The following is a 9,862-nucleotide window of genomic DNA, read 5'->3' on the forward strand; positions in this document are numbered from 1 at the left end:
GTTGGAAAACTTTGATGAATAGAGAAAAAGTACTACAGCTGATTCCAAGACCTATTTTGTGAGAAACAAGAAACCTCTCAACATTGCCGAAAACCAGGATTGAACCAGGGACCTTTAGAAATTCAGTCTAACGCTCTCCCAACTGAGCTATTTCGGCCTGCTGCTAGCTGTAGTCTTCATACTTTGATTTGAACCATTTAACTAAATAGATGCATGACCTGGATATTTGACCTTATATGTTAGAGATATGTTTTAAGGAGTCCTGTATCATTCAGCAGTTAACTGGTGCAATGGGTAAATAATATTTTTGGGATCCAGGTTAGGTCATTTTTTTTTTTAACTCCAAATGGACTATCACTATATTACCCAGACGTTTTTGGCATGAGTAGGTAAGCAATGTCATCTGACTACTGACATCTGCATCTGTGTTCAAGGGGAAGTGGAAGGTAATGCAGAAAAGAGTTTACTTTACAAAAAAGCATGAAATGGGAAATATTCATTGTCAAACCTGAAGGTAAGAGAGGTGGAAGCAAGTTTAGAAGGAGGACATAAAGCAAAGTCTATGTTAAATTTATTGTGTTGTAGATCAGTTTGAAAAAATTTGATGAATAGAGAAAAAGTACTACAGCTGATTCCAAGACCTATTTTGTTAGAAGCAAGGAACCTCTCAACTGTGCCGAAACCTGGGATTGAACCAGGGACCTTTAGATCTTCAGTCTAACACTCTCCCAACTGAGCTATTTCGGCCTTCTGATAGCTGGGGTCTTCATACTTTAATTTGAACCATTTAACAAAATAGATGCAGGACCTGGATTTTTAACCTCATATGGTAGAGATATGTTTTAGGGAGTCCTGTATCATTCCCCAGTTAACTGGTGCAATGGGTAAATAGCATTTTTGGGATCCAGGTTAGGTAGTTGTTTTTTTAACTCTGAATGGACTAGCACTATATTACCCAGATATATTTGGCATGAGTAGGTAAGCAATGTCATCTGACTACTGACATCTGTGTTCAAGGGGAAGTGGAATGTGATGCAGACAAGAGTTTACTTAACAAAAAAGGACGAAATGGGAAACATTCATAGTCAAACCTGAAGGCAAGATAGGTGGAAGAAAGTTTAAAAGGAGGACAGAAAGCAAAGTCTATGTTGAATTGATCATTTTGTAGATCAGTTGATAAAAATGTTGATAGAGAAAAAAGTACTAAAGCTGATTCCAAGATCTATTTCGTTAGAAGCAAGGAACCTCTCAACTGTGCCGAAACCCAGGATTGAACCAGGGACCTTTAGATCTTCAGTCTAACGCTCTCCCAACTGAGCGCTGGGGTCTTCATACTTTAATTTGAACCATTTAACAAAATAGATGCAGGACCTGGATTTTTAACCTCATATGGTAGAGATATGTTTTAAGGAGTCCTGTATCATTCCGCACTTAACTGGTGCAATGGGTAAATAATATTTTTGGGATCCAGGTTAGGTCATTTCTTTTTTTTTAACTCCGAATGGACTAGCACTATATTACCGAGACGTATTTGGCATGAGTAGGTAAGCAATGTCATCTGACTACTGACATATGTGTTCAAGGGGAAGTGGAAGGTAATGCAGACAAGAGTTTACTTTACAAAAAAGCATGAAATGGGAAATATTCATTGTCAAACCTGAAGGTAAGAGAGGTGGAAGCAAGTTTAGAAGGAGGATATAAAGCAAAGTCTATGTTAAATTGATTGTGTTGTAGATCAGTTGGAAAACTTTGATGAATAGAGAAAAAGTACTACAGCTGATTCCAAGACCTATTTTGTTAGAAGCAAGGAACCTCTCAACTGTGCCGAAACACGGGATTGAACCAGGCACCTTTAGATCTTCAGTCTAACTCTCTCCCAACTGAGCTATTTCGGCCTTCTGATAGCTGGGGTCTTCATACTTTAATTTGAACCATTTAACAAAATAGATGCAGGACCTGGATTTTTAACCTTATATGGTAGAGATATGTTTTAAGGAGTCCTGTATCATTCCGCAGTTAACTGGTGCAATGGGTAAATAGCATTTTTGGGATCCAGGTTAGGTAGTTGTTTTTTAACTCTGAATGGACTAGCACTATATTACCCAGATATATTTGGCATTAGTAGGTAAGCAATGTAATCTGACTACTGACATCTGTGTTCAAGGGGAAGTGGAATGCGATGCAGACAAGACTTTACTTTACAAAAAAGGACGAAATGGGAAACATTCATAGTCAAACCTGAAGGCAAGATAGGTGGAAGAAAGTTTAAAAGGAGGACAGAAAGCAACGTCTATGTTGAATTGATCATTTTGTAGGTCAGTTGATAAAAATGTTGATAGAGAAAAAGTACTACAGCTGATTACAAGACTTACTTTGTGAGAAACAAGAAACCTCTCAACATTGCCGAAAACCGGGATTGAACCAGGGACCTTTAGATATTCAGTCTAACGCTCTCCCAACTGAGCTATTTCGGCCTGCTGCTAGCTGTAGTCTTATTACTTTGATTTGAACCATTTAACTAAATAGATGCATGACCTGGATATTTGACCTTATATGTAAGAGATATGTTTTAAGGAGTCCTGTATCATTAAGCAGTTAACTGGTGCAATGGGTAAATAATATTTTTGGGATCCAGGTTAGGTCATTTTTTTTTTAACTCCGAATGGACTATCACTATATTACCCAGACGTATTTGGCATGAATAGGTAAGCAATGTCATCTGACTACTGACATCTGCATCTGTGTTCAAGGGGAAGTGGAGGGTAATGCAGACAAGAGTTTACTTTACAAAAAAGCATGAAATGGTTAATATTCATTGTCAAACCTGAAGGTAAGAGAGGTGGAAGCAAGTTTAGAAGGAGGACATAAAGCAAAGTCTATGTTAAATTGATTGTGTTGTAGATCAGTTGGAAACAATTTGATGAATAGAGAAAAAGTACTACAGCTGATTCCAAGAGAAATTTTGTTAGAAGAAAGGAACCTCTCAACTGTGCCGAAACCCGGGATTGAACCAGGGACCTTTAGATCTTCGGTCTAACGCTCTCCCAACTGAGCTATTTCAGCCTTCTAATAGCTGGTGTCTTAATACTTTAATTTGAACCATTTAACAAAATAGATGCAGGACCTGGATTTTTAACCTCATATGGTAGAGATATGTTTTAAGGAGTCCTGTATCATTCCGCAATTAACTGGTACAATGGGTAAATAGCATTTTTTGGATCCAGGTTAGGTAGTTGTTTTTTTAACTCCGAATGGACTAGCACTATATTACCCAGACGTATTTGGCATGAGTAGGTAAGCAATGTCATATGACTACTGACATCTGTGTTCAAGGGGAAGTGGAAGGTAATGCAGACAAGAGTTTACTTTACAAAAAAGCATGAAATGGGAAATATTCATTGTCAAACCTGAAGGTAAGAGAGGTGGAAGCAAGTTTAGAAGGAGGACATAAAGCAAAGTCTATGTTAAATTGATTGTGTTGTAGATCAGTTGGAAAAAATTTGATGAATAGAGAAAAAGTACTACAGCTGATTCCAAGACCTATTTTGTTAGAAGCAAGGAACCTCTCAACTGTGCCGAAACCCAGGATTGAACCAGGGACCTTTAGATCTTCAGTCTAACGCTCTCCCAACTGAGCTATTTCGGCCTGCTTATAGCTGTGGTCTTCATACTTTAATTTAAACCATTTAACAAAATAGATGCAGGACCTGGATTTTTAACCTCATATGGTAGAGATATGTTTTAAGGAGTCCTGTATCATTCCGCAATTAACTGGTACAATGGGTAAATAGCATTTTTTTGATCCAGGTTAGGTAGTTGTTTTTTTAACTCTGAATGGACTAGCACTATATTATCCAGATATATTTGGCATGAGTAGGTAAGCAATGTCATCTGACTACTGACATCTGTGTTCAAGGGGAAGTGGAAGGTAATGCAGACAAGAGTTTACTTTACAAAAAAGCATGAAATGGGAAATATTCATTGTCAAACCTGAAGGTAAGAGAGATGGAAGCAAGTTTAGAAGGAGGACATAAAGCAAAGTCTATGTTAAATTGATTGTGTTGTAGATCAGTTGGAAAAAATTTGATGAATAGAGAAAAAGTACTACAGCTGATTCCAAGACCTATTTTGTTAGAAGCAAGGAACCTCTCAACTGTGCCGAAACCCGGGATTGAACAAGGGACCTTTAGATCTTCAGTGTGACGCTCTCCCAACTGAGCTATTTCGGCCTGCTTATAGATGTGGTCTTCATACTTTAATTTAAACCATTTAACAAAATAGATGCAGGACCTGGATTTTTAACCTCATATGGTAGAGATATGTTTTAAGGAGTCCTGTATCATTCCGCAATTAACTGGTGCAATGGGTAAATAGCATTTTTTGGATCCAGGTTAGGTAGTTGTTTTTTTAACTGTGAATGGACTAACACTATATTACCCAGATATATTTGGCATGAGTAGGTAAGCAATGTCATCTGACTACTGACATCCGTGTTCAAGGGGAAGTGGAAGCTAATGCAGACAAGAGTTTACTTTACAAAAAAGCATGAAATGGGAAATATTCATTGTCAAACCTGAAGGTAAGAGAGGTGGAAGCAAGTTTAGAAGGAGGACATAAAGCAAAGTCTATGTTAAATTGATTGTGTTGTAGATCAGTTGGAAAAAATTTGATGAATAGAGAAAAAGTACTACAGCTGATTCCAAGACCTATTTTGTTAGAAGCAAGGAACCTCTCAACTGTGCCGAAACCCGGGATTGAAACAGGGACCTTTAGATCTTCAGTCTAACGCTCTCCCAACTGAGTTATTTCGGCCTTCTGATAGCTGTGGTCTTCATACTTCAATTTGAAACATTTAACAAAATAGATGCAGGACCTGGATTTTTAACCTCATATGGTAGAGATATGTTTTAAGGAGTCCTGTATCATTCCCCAGTTAACTGGTGCAATGGGTAAATAGCATTTTTGGGATCCAGGTTAGGTAGTTGTTTTTTTAACTCTGAATGGACTAGCATACACCCAGATATATTTGGCATGAGTAGGTAAGCAATGTCATCTGACTACTGACATCTGTGTTCAAGGGGAAGTGGAATGTGATGCAGACAAGAGTTTACTTTACAAAAAAGGACAAAATGGGAAACATTCATAGTCAAACCTGAAGGCAAGATAGGTGGAAGAAAGTTTAAAAGGAGGACAGAAAGCAAAGTCTATGTTGAATTGATCATTTTGTGGATCAGTTGATAAAAATGTTGATAGAGAAAAAAGTACTACAGCTGATTCCAAGACTTATTTTGTGAGAAGCAAGGAACCTCTCAACAGTGCCGAAACCCGGGATTAAACCAGGGACCTTTAGATCTTCAGTCTAACGGTCTCCCAACTGAGATTTTTCTGCCTCCTGCTAGCTGTAGTCTACATACTTTGATTTGAACCATTTAACAAAATAGATGCATGACCTGGATATTTGACCTTATAGGTTAGAGATATGTTTTAAGGAGTCCTGTATCATTCAGCAGTTAACTGGTGCAATGGGTAAATACTATTTTTGGGATCCAGGTTAGGTCATTTTTTTTTAACTCCGTATGGACTAGCACTATATTACCCAGACATATTTTGCCTGAGTTAGGTAAGCAATGTCATCTGACCACTGACATCTGTGTTCAAGGGGAAGTGGAAGGTAATGCAGACCAGAGTTTACTTTACAAAAAAGCATGACATGGGAAACATTCATAGTCAAACCTGAAGGCAAGAGAGTTGGAAGCAAGTCTAGAAGGAGGACAGAAAGCAAAGTCTATGTTAAATTGATTGTGTTGTAGATCAGTTAGAAAAAAAATGATGAATACAGAAAAAGGACAACAGCTGATTCTAAGACCTATTTTGTTAGAAGCAAGGAACCTCTCAACAGTGCCGAAACCCGGGATTGAACCAGGGACCTTTAGATCTTCAGTCTAACACTCTCCCAACTGAGCTATTTCGGCCTGCTGATATCTGTGGTCTTCATACTTTAATTTGAACCATTTAACAAAATAGATGCAGGACCTGGATTTTTAACCTCATATGGTAGTGATATGTTTTAAGGAGTCCAGTATCATTCCCCAGTTAACTGGTGCAATGGGTAAATAGCATTTTTGGGATCCAGGTTAGGTAGTTGTTTTTTTAACTCTGAATGGACTAGCACTATATTACCCAGATATATTTGGCATGAGTAGGTAAGCAATGTCATCTGACTACTGACATCTGTGTTCAAGGGGAAGTGGAATGTGATGCAGACAAGAGTTTACTTTACAAAAAAGGACGAAATGGGAAACATTCATAGTCAAACCTGAAGGCAAGATAGGTGGAAGAAAGTTTAAAAGGAGGACAGAAAGCAAAGTCTATGTTGAATTGATCATTTTGTAGATCAGTTCGATAAAAATGTTGATAGAGAAAAAGGTACTACAGCTGATTCCAAGACCTATTTTGTTAGAAGCAAGGAACCTCTCAACTGTGCCAAAACCCGGGATTGAAACAGGGACCTTTAGATCTTCAGTCTAACGCTCTCCCAACTGAGCTATTTCGGCCTGCTTATAGCTGTGGTCTTCATACTTTAATTTAAACCATTTAACAAAATAGATGCAGGACCTGGATTTTTAACCTCATATGGTAGAGATATGTTTTAAGGAGTCCTGTATCATTCCCCAGTTAACTGGTGCAATGGGTAAATAGCATTTTTGGGATCCAGGTTAGGTAGTTGTTTTTTTAACTCTGAATGGACTAGAACTATATTACCCAGATATATTTGGCATGAGTAGGTAAGCAATGTCATCTGACTACTGACATCTGTGTTCAAGCGGAAGTGGAATGTGATGCAGACAAGAGTTTACTTTACAAAAAAGGACGAAATGGGAAACATTCATAGTCAAACCTGAAGGCAAGATAGGTGGAAGAAAGTTTAAAAGGAGGACAGAAAGCAAAGTCTATCTTGAATTGATCATTTTGTAGATCAGTTGATAAAAATGTTGATAGAGAAAAAAGTACTACAGCTGATTCCAAGACCTATTTTGTTAGAAGCATGGAACCTCTCAACTGTGCCAAAACCCGGGATTGAAACAGGGACCTTTAGATCTTCAGTCTAACGCTCTCCCAACTGAGCTATTTCGGCCTGCTTATAGCTGTGGTCTTCATACTTTAATTTAAACCATTTAACAAAATAGATGCAGGACATGGATTTTTAACCTCATATGGTAGAGATATGTTTTAAGGAGTCCTGTATCATTCCGCAATTAACTGGTGCAATGGGTAAATAGCATTTTGGGGATCCAGGTTAGGTAGTTGTTTTTTTAACTCTGAATGGACTAGCACTATATTACCCAGATATATTTGGCATGAGTAGGTAAGCAATGTCATCTGACTACTGACATCTGTGTTCAAGGGGAAGTGGAAGGTAATGCAGACAAGAGTTTACTTTACAAAAAAGCATGAAATGGGAAATATTCATTGTCAAACCTGAAGGTAAGAGAGGTGGAAGCAAGTTTAGAAGGAGGACATAAAACAAAGTCTATGTTAAATTGATTGTGTTGTAGATCAGTTGGAAAAAATTTGATGAATAGAGAAAAAGTACTACAGCTGATTCCAAGACCTATTTTGTTAGAAGCAAGGAACCTCTCAACTGTGCCAAAACCCAGGATTGAACCAGGGACCTTTAGATCTTCAGTCGAACGCTCTCCCAACTGAGCTATTTCGGCCTTCTGATAGCTGGGGTCTTCATACTTTAATTTGAACCATTTAACAAAATAGATGCAGGACTTGGATTTTTAACCTCATATGGTAGAGATATGTTTTAAGGAGTCCTGTATCATTCCGCAGTTAACTGGTGCAATGGGTAAATAGCATTTTTGGGATCCAGGTTAGGTAGTTGTTTTTTTAACTCTGAATGGACTAGCACCATATTACCCAGATATATTTGGCATGAGTAGGTAAGCAATGTCATCTGACTACTGACATCTGTGTTCAAGGGGAAGTGGAATGTGATGCAGACAAGAGTTTACTTTACAAAAAAGGACGAAATGGGAAACATTCATAGTCAAACCTGAAGGCAAGATAGGTGGAATTAAGTTTAAAAGGAGGACAGAAAGCAAAGTCTATGTTGAATTGATCATTTTGTAGATCAGTTGATAAAAATGTTCATAGACAAAAAAGTACTACAGCTGATTCCAAGACCTATTTTGTTAGAAGCAAGGAACCTCTCAACTGTGCCGAAACCCGGGATTGAACCAGGGACCTTTAGATCTTCAGTCTAACGCTCTCCCAACTTAGCTATTTCGGCCTGCTTATAGCTGTGGTCTTCATACTTTAATTTAAACCATTTAACAAAATAGATGCAGGACCTGGATTTTTAACCTCATATGGTAGAGATATGTTTTACCGAGTCCTGTATCATTCCGCAATTAACTGGTGCAATGGGTAAATAGCATTTTTGGGATCCAGGTTAGGTAGTTGTTTTTTAACTCTGAATGGACTAGCACTATATTACCCAGATATATTTGGCATGAGTAGGTAAGCAATGTCATCTGACTACTGACATCTGTGTTCAAGGGGAAGTGGAAGGTAATGCAGACAAGAGTTTACTTTACAAAAAAGCATGAAATGGGAAATATTCATTGTCAAACCTGAAGGTAAGAGAGGTGGAAGCAAGTTTAGAAGGAGGACATAAAGCAAAGTCTATGTTAAATTGATTATGTTGTAGATCAGTTGGAAACAATTTGATGAATAGAGAAAAAGTACTACAGCTGATTCCAAGACCTATTTTGTTAGAAGCAAGGAACCTCTAAACTGTGCTGAAACCCGGGATTGAACCAGGGACCTTTAGATCTTCAGTCTAAGGCTCTCCCAACTGAGCTATTTCTGCCTTCTGATATCTGGGGTCTTCATACTTTAATTTGAACCATTTAACAAAATAGATGCAGGACCTGGATTTTTAACCTCATATGGTAGAGATATGTTTTAAGGAGTCCTGTATCATTCCCCAGTTAACTGGTGCAATGGGTAAATAGCATTTTTGGGATCCAGGTTAGGTAGTTGTTTTTTAAACTCTGAATGGACTAGAACTATATTACCCAGATATATTTGGCATGAGTAGGTAAGCAATGTCATCTGACTACTGACATCTGTGTTCAAGCGGAAGTGGAATGTGATGCAGACAAGAGTTTACTTTACAAAAAAGGACGAAATGGGAAACATTCATAGTCAAACCTGAAGGCAAGATAGGTGGAAGAAAGTTTAAAAGGAGGACAGAAAGCAAAGTCTATCTTGAATTGATCATTTTGTAGATCAGTTGATAAAAATGTTGATAGAGAAAAAAGTACTACAGCTGATTCCAAGACCTATTTTGTTAGAAGCATGGAACCTCTCAACTGTGCCGAAACCCGGGTTTGAAACAGGGACCTTTAAATCTTCAGTCTAACGCTCTCCCAACTGAGCTATTTTGGCCTGCTTATAGCTGTGGTCTTCATACTTTAATTTAAACCATTTAACAAAATAGATGCAGGACCTGGATTTTTAACCTCATATGATAGAGATATGTTTTAAGGAGTCCTGTATCATTCCGCAATTAACTGGTGCAATGGGTAAATAGCATTTTGGGGATCCAGGTTAGGTAGTTGTTTTTTTAACTCTGAATGGACTAGCACTATATTACCCAGATATATTTGGCATGAGTAGGTAAGCAATGTCATCTGACTACTGACATCTGTGTTCAAGGGGAAGTGGAAGGTAATGCAGACAAGAGTTTACTTTACAAAAAAACATGAAATGGGAAATATTCATTGTCAAACCTGAAGGTAAGAGAGGTGGAAGCAAGTTTAGAAGGAGGACATAAAGCAAAGTCTAT

At 37.9% G+C, this 9,862-nt stretch overlaps 1 non-coding gene across 1 annotated transcript; it reads right to left on the reverse strand.

Moving 5' to 3' along the window:
* Positions 1-674: 674 nt before the first annotated feature.
* On the reverse strand, positions 675-747 carry TRNAF-GAA (transfer RNA phenylalanine (anticodon GAA)). The gene has a single exon. It is a non-coding gene; the product is annotated as a tRNA-Phe (tRNA).
* Positions 748-9,862: the final 9,115 nt, after the last annotated feature.

Source organism: Lissotriton vulgaris, chromosome 8 (assembly GCF_964263255.1).
Source record: "Lissotriton vulgaris chromosome 8, aLisVul1.2, whole genome shotgun sequence".
NCBI lineage: Eukaryota > Metazoa > Chordata > Amphibia > Caudata > Salamandridae > Lissotriton > Lissotriton vulgaris.